This window comes from Taudactylus pleione, unplaced genomic scaffold (genome assembly GCF_031769625.1).
Source record: "Taudactylus pleione unplaced genomic scaffold, aTauple2 ptg000276l, whole genome shotgun sequence".
Classification (NCBI taxonomy): domain Eukaryota; kingdom Metazoa; phylum Chordata; class Amphibia; order Anura; family Myobatrachidae; genus Taudactylus; species Taudactylus pleione.
The window spans coordinates 14,329,420-14,343,639 of NW_028284678.1; the positions used below are offsets into that span (position 1 = coordinate 14,329,420).

A 14,220-nucleotide genomic window follows, 5' to 3' on the forward strand; every position below is an offset into this window, starting at 1 on the left:
AAACTCATATCTTTGTCCGTATGCAGAGTTGAACTCCTCTTGCTGTATGTCCACCCCCCATCCATACTCTTGGTTTGCTACTTGTCATCTTCATCAATACTTGCTGTAAATGATGTGTCTGGAAACTTGCATATTTATTGCTTACTTCCAAACTTGTATAACCTGCAGTTACTTCAACTAACACAGACCTAAGTAAGGAAATCCAATGGAACAAAACAGGAACAGGAGCAGTAACAGCTAGATTATGAGTAGACCTAAAAAATGAGACTGCATTAGAGCCTCCCTTCCTTCTTTGTATGTCCACAACCTGCAGGGGATTGGCTGAGGCCAGGAAGTGGGCGGATGCTAAACACACTCAAATGTGCTGGTCAAGTATATCAAAGCCGGGGCCTAGATTAACAAGAGCCAGGGATGGCCATCAAACATCCATAGTTAAGAACCATTGTTGTTTAACTACCGATGGACCATGGTTTTGTCATCATTGGCAGAGATCGAGTGGTTCTCCCCCATCGATGGCAGACTGGGAACCAGTGGGGTGCAAATCATCGATGGTTCACTGGAGATGGTTTTGTGCCATCGACAGTAATCACAGATGGAACAATCGATGGTAATCGATGGAAAGCTAACCAGCGGCCATCCCTAACAAGAGCTGCTGTGGCTTTACTGGAAGTTCAAGTCCCTTGAGGTGATCAGAACTCTTTCATGCATGGATATTACATGTACATTGAATGCAGCATCTTTCCCTTAGTGATTATTATTATACTTTCATAAACTCATATTTGACTTTATTTATCTTTCAAAACAATGCTGTATTATTGAGCTAAAATACAGTGTTATTATTACACAAAGGTCTTAGCATATATATATTCTACAACCCTGTCACATGTGTATATCCACATGTGCTTACAGGATGTGTTCTGTTTTCTCTCAAGGAATAGAATCTGCGCAGTGTGATAAATCCAGGTGCACCCAGACTGTACCACGTGCTGTGGATAATGATATAAGCTCCTTCTCATCCAAAGCTTTCCATTTGTTAATCCCATCTGCAATTTGCTATTTTCTTCAGCTCTATGTATTTGTCCTAGCAATATGTGTGTGTTATCTTCACTGCTGAGTGTGTTGATTAACAATTGCAGATAAATTGGGATCACATTTATCTCCCAACAAGAAAGCGGAGTCTGCTGATAGCACCACAGAAATGTTATGGTTAAAATGAAAAAGCACAAACTTTAGTTCCCCGGAGTTAGAGAAGAACTTAGGGGTATATTTACAAAAGGTCGATTTTTGAGTACATTTTTTTGTCTATTTTAATTGACTGACTAAAATCAACTCAAAATCGACTGTATAAATCACTGGCCAAATCTATCATATACCAACATTCGATTTTTAAAATCGATTTCAAAATCAAATTTGATGTTAGTCGGATTTGTCTGGTGCAAATGCATTTGGTTTTCAACATTCTGTTCAAAACGAGAATGCAAATACACCCTAAAAGTTGAATTTAAACACATGTAAAAAAGAAGCATGCACTGATCATTATGATCGCTATGATCTGTGCAGGCTTCTTAGGCTTAAAAGAAGCTAAAGAAGTTTTAAAAAAACCAATAACATTGTGGGATTCCCCCTAGTGCCATAACTAGCCCTGGACCTTTTAGCCCGGTCTGGTCATGGGAGAAAAACTGGCGTGGGGTTCCCCCTATTTTGCATTTACCGACACCAGGCTGAACCAGGCCGCTTTGTAACCGCTTGTGCGGCGTCTTGAATAAATGTTCGCTTGATTTAATGGTTCTGTTGATCGAAGAGGTAGGCACTGAATTAAAGCAGATCAAAACAGAAATTGACCAATTTAATACATTACATCTCTCCAGGATTAGGAGTGATAAAAATGAGTGAAAACTCAAAAGCCAAATCGAGACATAGGGGCCTATTCATCATCACTTAATTTCTACAAGAGCAGGTGAAAATGCACATTTTCACCTGCAATTGTAGAAATTAAGTTATCGGGCCATTCATCAAGAAGGTAAAGTAGGAGATATCACAGATACAGTATCTACTGCTTACCTTCCTCTGGTGGAATGGCCCATTGTCCCCATACACTAGTATCACAGATATCTCCTACTTACCTACCTCTGGCGGAATGGCCCGCTGTCCCCATACACTAGTATCACAGATATCTCCTGCTTACCTTCCTCTGGTGGAATGGCCCGCTGTCCCCATACACTAGTATCACAGATATCTCCTGCTTACCTTCCTGTGGTGGAATGGCCGCTGTCCCCATACACTAGTATGACAGATATCTCCTGCTTACCTTCCTCTGGCGGAATGGCCCCCTGTCCCCACACACTAGTATCACAGATATAGTGTTCACTCTAGCTCCGGCGGCAGGCAGGGCGCCGGAGCTAGAGAGGGCAACCTTGTGTGCGCGCCTTCGGCGCGCGCACACCCGAAAAGGGGGCATGGTCATGAAAAGGGGCATGTCTATAAGACGCGTCCCCTTTTCGTCATACTTGGGGACGTGCCCGGCGCTTACGGACATGCCGGGCAGCCCCCAAGCGCTGCCGAAAGGGAGAATAGATGCCGGGCGCATGCGCCCGGCGTCTATTCTCCGGCGGTGACCGGGTCACCGCATGTTTGTCCACCCGCGGGACACTGCGTCCCGCGGGTGAGAACGGCACCCGCAGGCTGTGAGGGCAGGGCGCTTTTTGCCTTCCTCCTGGAGGGCAGGGTGCTTTTTGCCCTCCAGAAGGAGGGCAGGGCGCCGCGCCCCGCTAAAACAGCCTAGCGGGAACGCTAAGATATCTCCTGCTTACCTTCCTCTGGTGGAATGGCCCGCTGTCACCATACACTAGTATCATAGATATCTCCTGCTTACCTTCCTCTGGTGGAATGGCCCGCTGTCCCCATACACTAGTATCACAGATATCTCCTGCTTACCTTTCTCTCCCGAAATGGCCCGCTGTCTCCGGTATGCAACGGTATGGCATACCGGCACTTCAAGAATTTTTTTTTTTTCTTTACAATTTTCAAGTTCGGGTGCGGCGTACCTTTATGAATTTGGCCACCAGTACGCAGCACCTCCACTCACTTTTTAGCTGCCAGACTGCGCCGCCAAGCAAGACGGTGGTGCTCGGCGGCATGACAGTATCTCCGGCTCCGCTGCCCCCTGCAGTTCCAGCCGGCGCTGTCCAGGGCTTCTAGGAGCGCCCCTACGGCTTGCGCAAAGAAGTCTGGGGGCTGGGCGCACTTCTCCTGTCTGTTGCTGTATTCACCGCCGGGTGCCGGCCCTCCTTGGCTCCTGCCTCCTCCTTCATCAAAGAGAGCGTCAGTGGCTGGTTAGTGATGTTGAGAGTGGAGCGGGGAGGGGGTTTCTTACTGAAGCAGGGAGTTCTGGGAGTGGGGTTGTTAATGATGCTGGGAGTAGTAAGGGGGGGTGTTAATGGTTCTGGGAGCAGGTTGTTTTCATGGTGCTGGGGGTGGTTGTTTGTGGTACTGGGAGCGGGGGGGGGGAGCTGTTAGTGGTGCTGGGAGCAGGGAGGGTTGCTAGTGGTGCTGGGAGCAGTGTGGGGGGGTGGTAGTGGTGCTGGGAGCAGTGGGGGGCTGTTAGTGGTGCTGGGAGTAGTGGGGGGTTGCTAGTGGTGCTGGGAGCGGGGAGGTTTGGTAGTGGTGCTGGGAACAGTGGAGGGGTTGCTGAGGGGGTTGTTAGTCGTACTGGGGGCAGGGGGGGGGAGTTGGTAGTGGTGCTGGGAGTAGTGTGGGGGGTTAAGAGTGGTGCTGGGAGCAATATGGGGAGTTAAGAGTGATGTCTGGGAGCAGTAAGGGGAGTTGGTTTTGGTGCTGGGAGCAGTGAGGGGGGGTTGGTAGTGGTGCTGGGAACAGTGGAGGGGTTGCTGAGGGGGTTGTTAGTCATACTGGGGGCGGGGTTGGTAGTGGTGCTGGGAGTAGTTTGGGGGGTTAAGAGTGGTGCTGGGAGCAATAAGGGGAGTTGGTAGTGGTGCTCGGAGCAGTGAGGGGGGGTTGGTAGTGGTGCTGGGAGCAGTGAGGAGGGTTGATAGTGGTGCACGGAGCAGTGAGGGGGGTTGGTAGTGGTGCTGGGAGTATTGTGGGGGGTTGGTAGCAGTGCTGGGAGCAGTAGGGGGGCTGGTAGTGGTGCTGGGAGCAGTGGGGGGCTGTTAGTGGTGCTGGGAGCGGGGGGGGGCTGTTAGTGCTGCTGGGAGCGGGGGAGGCTGTTAGTTAGTGGTGCTGGGAGCAGTGGGGGGTTGCTAGTGGTGCTGGGAACAGTGGAGGGGTTGCTGAGGGGGTTGTTAGTGGTACTGGGAGCAGGGAGGGGAGTTGGTAGTGGTGCTGGGAGCTGTGAGTGGGGGTTGGTAGTGGTGCTGGGAGCAGAGAGGAGGGTTGGTAGTGGTGCTGGGAGCAGTGAGGGGGGGGTTGGCAGTGGTGCTGGGAGCAGTGAGGGGGGGTTGGTAGTGGTGCTGGGAGCAGTGAGGGGGGTTGGCAGTGGTGCTGGGAGCAGTGAGGAGGGATTGGTAGTGATGCTCGGAGCAGTGGGGGGGAGTTGGTAGTGGTGCTCGGAGCAGTGGGGGGGGGTTGGTAGTGGTGCTTGGACCAATAGGGAGGTTGTTAGTGATGCAGGGAGTGGGGGTTGTTAGTGATGCAGGGAGTGGGGGTTGTTAGTGATGCAGGGAGTAGAGGGGGGGTTGTTAGTGATGCAGGGAGTGGGGGTTGTTAGTGATGCAGGGAGTAGAGGGGGGGTTGTTAGTGATGCAGGGAGTAGAGGGGGGGTGGTAGTGGTGCAGGGAGTAGAGGGGGGGTTGTTAGTGATGCAGGGAGTAGAAGGGGGTTGTTAGTGATGCAGGGAGTAGAGGGGGGTGGTAGTGGTGCAGGGAGTAGAGGGGGGGTTGTTAGTGATGCAGGGAGTAGAGGGGGGGTTGTTAGTGATGCAGGGAGTAGAGGGGGTTGGTAGTGGTGCAGGGAGTAGAGTGGGGGTTGTTAGTGATGCAGGGAGTAGAGCGGGGTTGTTAGTGATGCAGGGAGTAGAGGGGGGTGGTAGTGGTGCAGGGAGTAGAGGGGGGGTTGTTAGTGATGCAGGGAGTAGAGGGGGGGTTGTTAGTGATGCAGGGAGTAGAGGGGGGTGGTAGTGGTGCAGGGAGTAGAGGGGGGGTTGTTAGTGATGCAGGGAGTAGAGGGGGGGTGGTAGTGGTGCAGGGAGTAGAGGGGGGGTTGTTAGTGATGCAGGGAGTATTGGAAGAGGCAGAAGTTGTTAGTGATGCTGGCAGTAGGGTGTGTGTGTGGGGAGGTGGGGGGGGGGTCCCAGGAGGTGTCCCCAGGGATGTGCAGCCTCTGCTCCCTATAGATGGGCTCTTTGCATATCAGAAGCCTGCAATATAGTCAACAGTATTTCCACCTGATAGGGAGAAGCCAGTCACTAGGATGGGGAGAGAGTGCAGAAGGCAGGGAAACAGGTCAAGGAATGCAGACAGGACTCCTCAGTCTCTCCCTCCTGGACTGTGTGTGATCCTGGAGCCACACTGGACCTCTGGATTAGGCTGCAGGTCAGTCCCTTGCTTTCCATCCTCATTACGCTACACTACAGACACCTGCTGTTTAGTGTCAGACAAAGCCTTAATGCAGAGGGGTAGGGGGGCGCAGAGACTGCGCAGGGGGAATGTACACTGCCAGCTCTGTACTTTTACATGTAAAATTTTGTATGATTTTAGCTGGTGCACCCTGCTGTTATAGAGGCTGCACTTAATCAATATAGATCAATCATCCCCTATAGTGACAGCTGCTCTAATTTTGTCCATCATGCAAAAGATCTGATGCCAGGCAGCCAGCTGATTACTGGCACACCTGCAGATATCTATGGATGGAGAAACAGCGGCACCGCTCCACCGGCATTTCAGATCTGGGAGCCAAATAGTACTTGTGGACCGGCAGCCCATCAGGAGCCGCCACAGCTCCTGATTAGCTCGCAGACGGCATCCATCTGATTTGAAATAACGGCAGCGCGGTACCACTGTCTCGGCATGGATGTCTGCCGGGTAGGGCACTAAATACACATGGAGATGAGTCTCCTCTCATCATGTAATCTCATCATGAGACTGAGCTGCTGAAGGGACACCAGGGGGAGTTAAGCTGCAGGGGGATTTACTGTGGGGCATAATGTTAGAAGGGGCATTACTATGTGGCATAATGTGTAAGGGGCATTTATTACTGGGTGACTTCATTTGTACTACAAATTTTGTAAAGGACACTACTGTGTGGCATCACTTTTAAAGGGCAATACTGTGTATGTGGCATAATATGTAGATGGGGCATTGCAGTGTAGCATTATGTGTTATAAGGGGCACTGCTATTGTGTAGCATAATGTGTTATAAGGGGTACTACGGTGTGGTACACTTCACTGATTAAAAGGGGGTGTGCCTTAAGGCCATGCCCCCTTCTGAGTGACTACACCCCCTTTTCTGGCGCGCGTGCCTCCGACACGTGCATAAACATTATCATAGAATCTTCATACCCCCACTTCAAAAGTCCCACTTCGACCACTGCATACAATAGTATCACAGATATCTCCTGATTCAGACCCGGTTGCTATGAGCGTGCGCTCGCTCGATGCTTATGCAGATATTTGAAAGTGACGCGGCGGGGACCGATCGCTCGCCAAGGCATAAGCACGCCCATCTTACCTGTACGAGCGTTCGCTTTGTGTATGCAGACCCCTCAGTGAATGCAGACACGCCCATTGCCCCACGTCATCACCTGGAAGTTTGTGAAAACATTGGTACATCGACCACTAACGGATGTGAACGCAGTGCTTTTGGTAGCTTTTTTCTACCGCAAGCATTGCGAGGAAAACAGAGTAAAAAATGGCAGGTGACGTGTACTATGATGCTGCCTGTTAATTATGCACGCCTCTAAAACGGCGTTGAAACACTCAGGCACGCCTGCGTCCGCACCTCCACTCCCCCGTTTTTACTGCCCTGCCCCTGTTACCACCCACAAACTGCCTCTCCTGTCACTCACTCTGCTGGGCTGGCTTTGCTGTACAAGCGAGGGATCTGCGAATGCACTGTGTAGTTTGCGCACGTGCATTGCGATGCATACGCATGCGCAGATTAGCAACCATTGGCAATAGCAGCGCACTGCGGATAGCGTCCGGGTCTGAATCAGGCCCAGAATTCATCAAGCTCGAAAAATACAATATTAGTGCTCCAGCAACCCGCTCCTTCCCTATGGGAAATAGTTCTCGGTCGCGTAGAGGGATCCTTTCAGAACCCTCCGCCCCTGTCTGGCTCCTTCCGCTGGACGTCGGCGGGGCTCTTGTGCACATGCATGACCTGTAGGTCACGCATGTGTACTTGTCTCACTGCTGGAGCAGTGTAGCCGCTTGTGGAGACACCTGACTTTCAGATCAACTGTCTCCGCACCGGAGCAATGATGCATTGCTCCGGTGATCGCGGTGAGTTAGTATGTTAATTTTTGGGGTCCGATAATTAACATAATGAATAGACCGCATAGAGAGAGAGAGAGAGAGAGAGAGAGAGAGAGAGACAATTTTTACCTCATATTCTCTAGCTAAAATGTGTTCAACTTCTGATAGCGCTATATCTTAACCTTGATCTTAAAGCCCGGCAGCTACTTTTTCTGTTTCGTTCACTCGAACTACAGACGTTACTTTCATTTAATATCTAGTTTGCTGACACCCTGTCTAGTCTTGTTATATATTTATTAAACTGCTGTCTCATATTTATAACCTACTGCTGTTGCTGTTGTTGTATACAACCTTGACATCAAGGCGAGTACAATAATATACCAACTGGTTGTCTGAATACGGCAGTATTAGGTATAGGAAAGACAGGAAACCTTTGTGATTTACTTACATATTGTACTTTACAAACACTCTCGGCTACGTACAGTACAGTAGGCAATTTGAAAAGTGGCAATCAGCTGACCCACTGTGCAGACACAGCCTGGTGCAGTTTGTTTTGCACAAGTGCGCCCTGATCTCTGCCAGGCCGAATAGGTTTGAGCACCAGCTCAGATGCGACGAGTCTCAGATGATGTCAAGTCTCATCCTATACTCAGGGCCAAATTAACAATGGGGCGGATGGAGCTACAGCTCCAGGCCTCCAAATAAAAATAGGCCCATCATCATGACAGCATGATGTTGACTGACCATCTGCTGTCCACATGGTCAGCCATAAATCATAAATAGTAAAATTGTATTTCTAATTACCTCACAAAATCGAATTTTTTTCTTTTATATATTTATGGAGAAATTGTGTTGAGATTATAGCGGGTGTATATGCCCATGTGGCTCTGGCCACACCACACAGCACTGGTCACACCTCATCTGCTTTTCAAAATAGGCCCTTAATCATTTTCAGCTCCAGGCCCATGTGGCCCTCAATCCGGCCCTGCCTATACTTTGAATAAATATGATAATACTTCACACACAAATTAGACACCTGTAATATAGCCCCCATAACCAGTACTGTTTTTGAAAAATAAATATATATATATATCAACAATGGTGCAGCACTCCTTGCGACTTGATAGAATAATGGTCTCTTAGGGCGGCATGTAATATGGCAACGTTTCAGTACCTTTTATTGCGGCACTTTCATCAGGCTCAAAGGGTAAATGAAAATAATCTTACCTTAAATACCATCTATAGCACCACAAGTGACACCTGGAGCCGGAAATGGGACGGAGTACCCGCCCGGCATGCGCATAGTAGATGACATTATCAATTGATGAGTCATCATTGTGCTCCCCAGCACCATGGAAACAAAATAAACAATCAAGAAAAAAAAGGGGGGAAAAAGGAAAAACCGCATAATGTATAATGATTGATGCAGGCATAATTAGATCTGCACAATGTATATAATAGGACTAAATTTTTTTTATAGATATCCAAGTATCAAAATACTATATGAATCACATGAATGAGACAACGTATAATACATAGACGAAAATCAGAATAATAAACTTTAGAACAAAAAACAACTGACAAACTCCAGAGCAGAATATGCATAGTATCAAAGGGACATGTACTATGGAAAATCAAACCAGTTATACTAAGAGATACAATCATAATAATACAGTGTTGCTAACCAATAAGAAATATAGGATATTGATCCATATTTACAGTATAGGTAACTATTGAGACCAAAGTGTTCGTTGAGCCCCTTGGTAGCAAGGGTTCCCAGCTGAAATATCCAGCGGGTCTCCATTTGTAGCAATTTCACTGATCTATTACCTCCTCTGATAGATATAGGAGCTTGATCTATCATTCAATATTTTAAAGAGGCATTGGAATGATGGGCCTGGCAAAAATGGCGAGCCACAGGTTGTTCACTGTTACCATTCACTATAGCCGCTCTAGTAGCTGACCTGTGGACTGCCATACACTCCTTAAACATACGTTCCGTTTTACCGATGTATGACAGTCCACAGAGACAGATCAACTGATATACTACAAACCTAGAATTAGAGGTTAATCGATGGCGTTTATACAGGGTCGGTTCTAGACATTGTGGAGCTCAGGGCGAAAGTTCACAGTTGCACCCCCCCTAAAAAAAAACAACAACAACTTTTTGCAGATGACGTTCCTCTGCGCGCGCTGAAAGTACACGCGCTTCCGGAAAGGGGGCGTGTCCTTGCGGAACACCCCCAATTCATCACACTGTGGGGCATGCCCAGCACTTATGAAGGTGCTGGGCTTCCCCCAAGCTCTCCCCTCGTAGCGAATAATTGCCATGTGCAGTAATGCGCCTTACACAGTAATGCCCTTTATAAATACATTATGCCACATGCAGTAATGCCCTTTATAAACACATTATGCCACACGCAGTAATGCTCTGTATAACACATTGTGCCACATGCAGTAATGCCCTGTATAACACATTATGCCACATGCAGTAATGCCCTGTATAACACATTATGCCACACACAGTAATGCCCTGTATAACACATTATGCCACAGGCAGTAATGGCCTTTATAAAACATTATGCCACACGCAGTAATACCCTGTATAACATATTATGCCACACGTAGTAATGCCCTGTATAACACATTATGCCACACACAGTAATGCCCTTTATAACACATTATGCCACATGCAGTAATGCCCTGTATACCACATTATGCCACACGCAGTAATGCCCTGTATAACACATTATGCCACATGCAGTAATGGCCTTTATAACACATTATGCCACATGAAGTAATGCCCTGTATAACACATTATGCCACACGCAGTAATGCCCTGTATAACACATTATGCCACATTAAGTAATGCCCTGTATAACACATTATGCCACATGCAGTAATGGCTTTTATAAACACATTATGCCACATGCAGTAATGGCTTTTATAAACACATTATGCCACATGCAGTAATGCCCTGTATAACATATTATGCCATATGCAGTAATGCCCTGTATAATACATTGTGCCACACACAGTGATTCCCTTTATAATACAGTATCCCCAATTCAAATTATGCCACACATTAGTCCCTTATTCATGTTATGACACACAGTGGTGCCCCTTTTACACAATGCCCAAATTAGTGCCCTTTATACACAAGGCCCACAGTACTTAGTAGTGCCCCTAATGCAATGCCCACAGTAGTAGTGCCCTCTATAGCAGTGCCCACATTAGTAGTGCCCCAGTAATAATGCCCCCTATAGTAGTATATAGTATATGAAGTCCCTCCCATAGTGCTCTATGCGGGAGCAGGAACTCTGGAGTGAGCTGCGGCTGCCGCTGCAGGGAGGGAGCCGGGTGCCAGCTGATAACAAATATCAGCGGACGCCTGGCAACACAGGGGGGACCGGCGCTGTTTTTTTTTTATTATGGGATTTTTTATTTTTTTGCCTTCTGGGGACTCAGTGGCGCCCTCTAGGGGCCGGCACCCCGGGCGACTGCCCTGTTAGCCCACCCCTAGAACCGCCACTGCGTATATACATAGTTCGTCCTGTCTGAGGATGTCAAAAGGTGTCACCCAGGATCATATACTGACAAGTAGTACGTGAGCATTTTATACAACCTTTCTTAGTCCCTAAAACACTCTTGTCATCCTTCCGTGTAACGTCAGATTTAACAAGGATGTCTCTAAGATTTTTACCACGGGTATAGCAAGACATCAATCTTGTATCACCCAAATTGAGTTCTGGATCGGACTGAATAATGTGCCAGAGGTTCTTGGATATATTATTAATACCTGTACTGGCCGGATTATATTGGCATACCCAGGGAATCATCAATTGTTGCTTCTTCTGTGTATTCTGGTTAAGCAGAGTATTGCGGTCTATTTTCAATACCTTTTTGTTTAGCCTGTGCCAGTAAATTAGCCTGATACCCTCTCTGCTTGAATTTAAATATCATACTGTCCATCTGTTGTCCTGCCACTATTGGATCAGAGGTAATCCTTTTAATACGTAGCAGCTGCGAGTAGGGTAATCTCCTTTTCAATGGTTTAGGGTGGAACCTATTATACTGCAATATGTTATTTCTATCGGTAGGTTTGGAGTATAAAGCTGTAGATATTTTACCACCAAACAATTTAATCTCTACATCAAGGAAATTGATAATCGAATCACTCATAGTGTATGTCCATTTGATTGGATGCAATTTTTTATTGTGCTCCTCAATGGTGGAATCAAGACTCTCTTTAGTGCGTGTCCAGAACAGCAAAATATCGTCTATATATCGACAATAAAAACAGATATTATCTGCTATCAATGGGTTACTAAAGAAGATGTCTTGTTCTACTTCAAACATAAAAATGTTTGAGTAAATGGGCCACACTAAAGCCCATGGCACAACCTCTGCCTTGCAGGTAGAAATTACCATCACAATAAAATAAAAAATTTTGTCAAAACCAAATGTAACATTTCTATACAGAGCTCAAGGTTCGGACCTTTATATTCGGGATGGCCAGATAAATATTTAGCAACGGCAGACAAACCCTTATCTTGCGGAATCACAGTGTATAAACTCTGTACATCGATGCCACATAGAATTATATCTGAATCAAAACTAGACAATGCATTTAATTTCCTAAGTAAGAGGGCTAGTTGTATCAAGCAGAAATCTTGGGTTAGACTGAATACAGGGTTGTAAATGTGAGTCCAGAAATAAGGCTATTGGTCAGACGTCCTGGCGGTTTTCCAAGAGATTTGTGAATCTAAGGGATGGTATATAGCAGAGGTACTATGGGGCATGATGGAACCAAAGCCTATTTAACTTAATTTGAAATCATGTTCCTTTGTACTGCAGTATCCAAGATGTCAATGAGTTCTTGCTTATAGACTTTTGACGGATCTCGAGATAATCGGCTATAAGTGGCTGAATCACCCAGCTGTTTCTCAATTTCTTCCTTATAATCTCGGATATTCTGGATAACCAAGGCACCGCCTTTATCTGCCGGTCTAAATATCAAATCCCTATTGGACGCCAGGTTATCTAACGCTCTCCTCTCCTGAATAGTCAGATTATTATGTGTCCCAGCAAGATGTGAAATATGATTGTCCGTTCCATTTTGAAGAAGTCTCATAAAGGTGCGTATTGACGCATTATGTGACTGCTGTTCAAAGGTAGATTTTGGTAATAATTTTTTTAACCTGTGCGGGCACCTTGTTCTGAATCAATAGTGGTGATGGATTTGATGCTAAATATTCTTTTAATTTCAGTTGTCTATGGAGATGGTATTTCTCTATTTCCCATTGTAATGCAAATCGTTAGATCGTGCACAATATATCGTTTGTCAGATTGTACAGTTTATGCACCATATCGTGCCCTGGAGTGCCGGGGAGAGTTCAAGGGAAATCACTGACGACATTGCATCGTTTGCAGGTCTTTATGTATTTGTGGATGGTGTAGTGCACTACTAAGGAGCCGTCTATTCTGATGTTGTGTTAGTTGGGGTCTGGAGGTGGATGTGTGCATAGACTATATATTACAGCCACAGACACTGGTGGCCTCTCCTTTCCACCTGTAATTCTAGTGTGTAATTGTGGGGGGGTGTCTGTGTGGTGCAGAAATATAGTCTAGGAGTAGCGAAAAATTTATATGAGTTTATTATTTATACTTAAATAAAAATGATTGTTTAAAGAGAATAATAACATAGATAAAAAAGGATGCATAAGAGTGTGTGGGCATGTAAAAATTATAAAAAACATAAAAAATCATAAAAAGATCCAAAAGGTGCATAAAATTTCAATTTATGATTTGCTTCTAAGTATGGAGTGTTATACTATTGTTGTTACTGATTCACATGTATTTTATGCAGGTTTTGTGTTCTTTTTATGATTTTTTAAGTTTTTTATGCTATTTACAAGCCCACACTCTCTTATTTATCCTTTTTTTATCTATGCTATTATTCTCTTTAAAAAACTATTTAATTTAAGTATAAATATTAAACTAATTAAAATTTTTAGCTACATGATATCCTAGACTATATTTCTGCGCAACACAGACAACCCCCCCACAATTACATCGTTTGCAGGTTGTCTAGTGTGTAGGCACCTAAAGACGTGAAGTTAGGCAGAAGGGGCCTGATTCTTGGAAATCTGAATAGTGTGCGTGCACCACCCCATGCATGCGCCAACGGATACTAATGATGACAGCTGCAGACGGAAAAATAGTGGGAGGACTTTTCACCTGCAAACGTAGGGATAATCGGCATAGAACGGCAGATACTCCACCAACATATAATAGCAAGCCGGCAGTTTGTGGCCGCAGATTCATCCAGCTCAGAGTAAGGCTCAAGGGCTGCATGACTAGTACCGGGAAGGGAATGATAAAATAGGCTACTTTGTATCAGGTAACAGGTTTTGCTATTTCCTAATAAGAAGGGAGATTGGTAAGACAGCTCCACATACTCGCCATACTGGACAACAGAAGATGATGAAGGCCGTCATAAATCATCCCAATTAGCCGAGTAATGGACAATTGTAACAGTATGCTTTCTCCTTATATTTTGTCATTTTCATAATAAAATCAATTAATGCCTTTGATGCCTTATGCCACTTTAATAAATGTTGTGCTTTATACATTCCAAGAGTTCTATGGTGTTTGGAGACAGGGTGTGCCATTACTTAGAATTAAGTATTTATCTTATAACTACCAGGTGAGCACTAGTCATGCAACCTAAAACATCTCTAAAAACAAGTATGTTCCGTGTAAATGTTGCAGAGTGAACCCTGCTCAC

General features: G+C 45.9%; 1 protein-coding gene across 10 annotated transcripts in view; it reads left to right on the forward strand.

The window, feature by feature from the left end:
• Window positions 1–14,220, forward strand: part of GRIK1 (glutamate ionotropic receptor kainate type subunit 1) — a 547,486-nt gene that overhangs the window by 378,346 nt on the left and 154,920 nt on the right. The gene's annotated exons all lie outside the window — the stretch shown is intronic.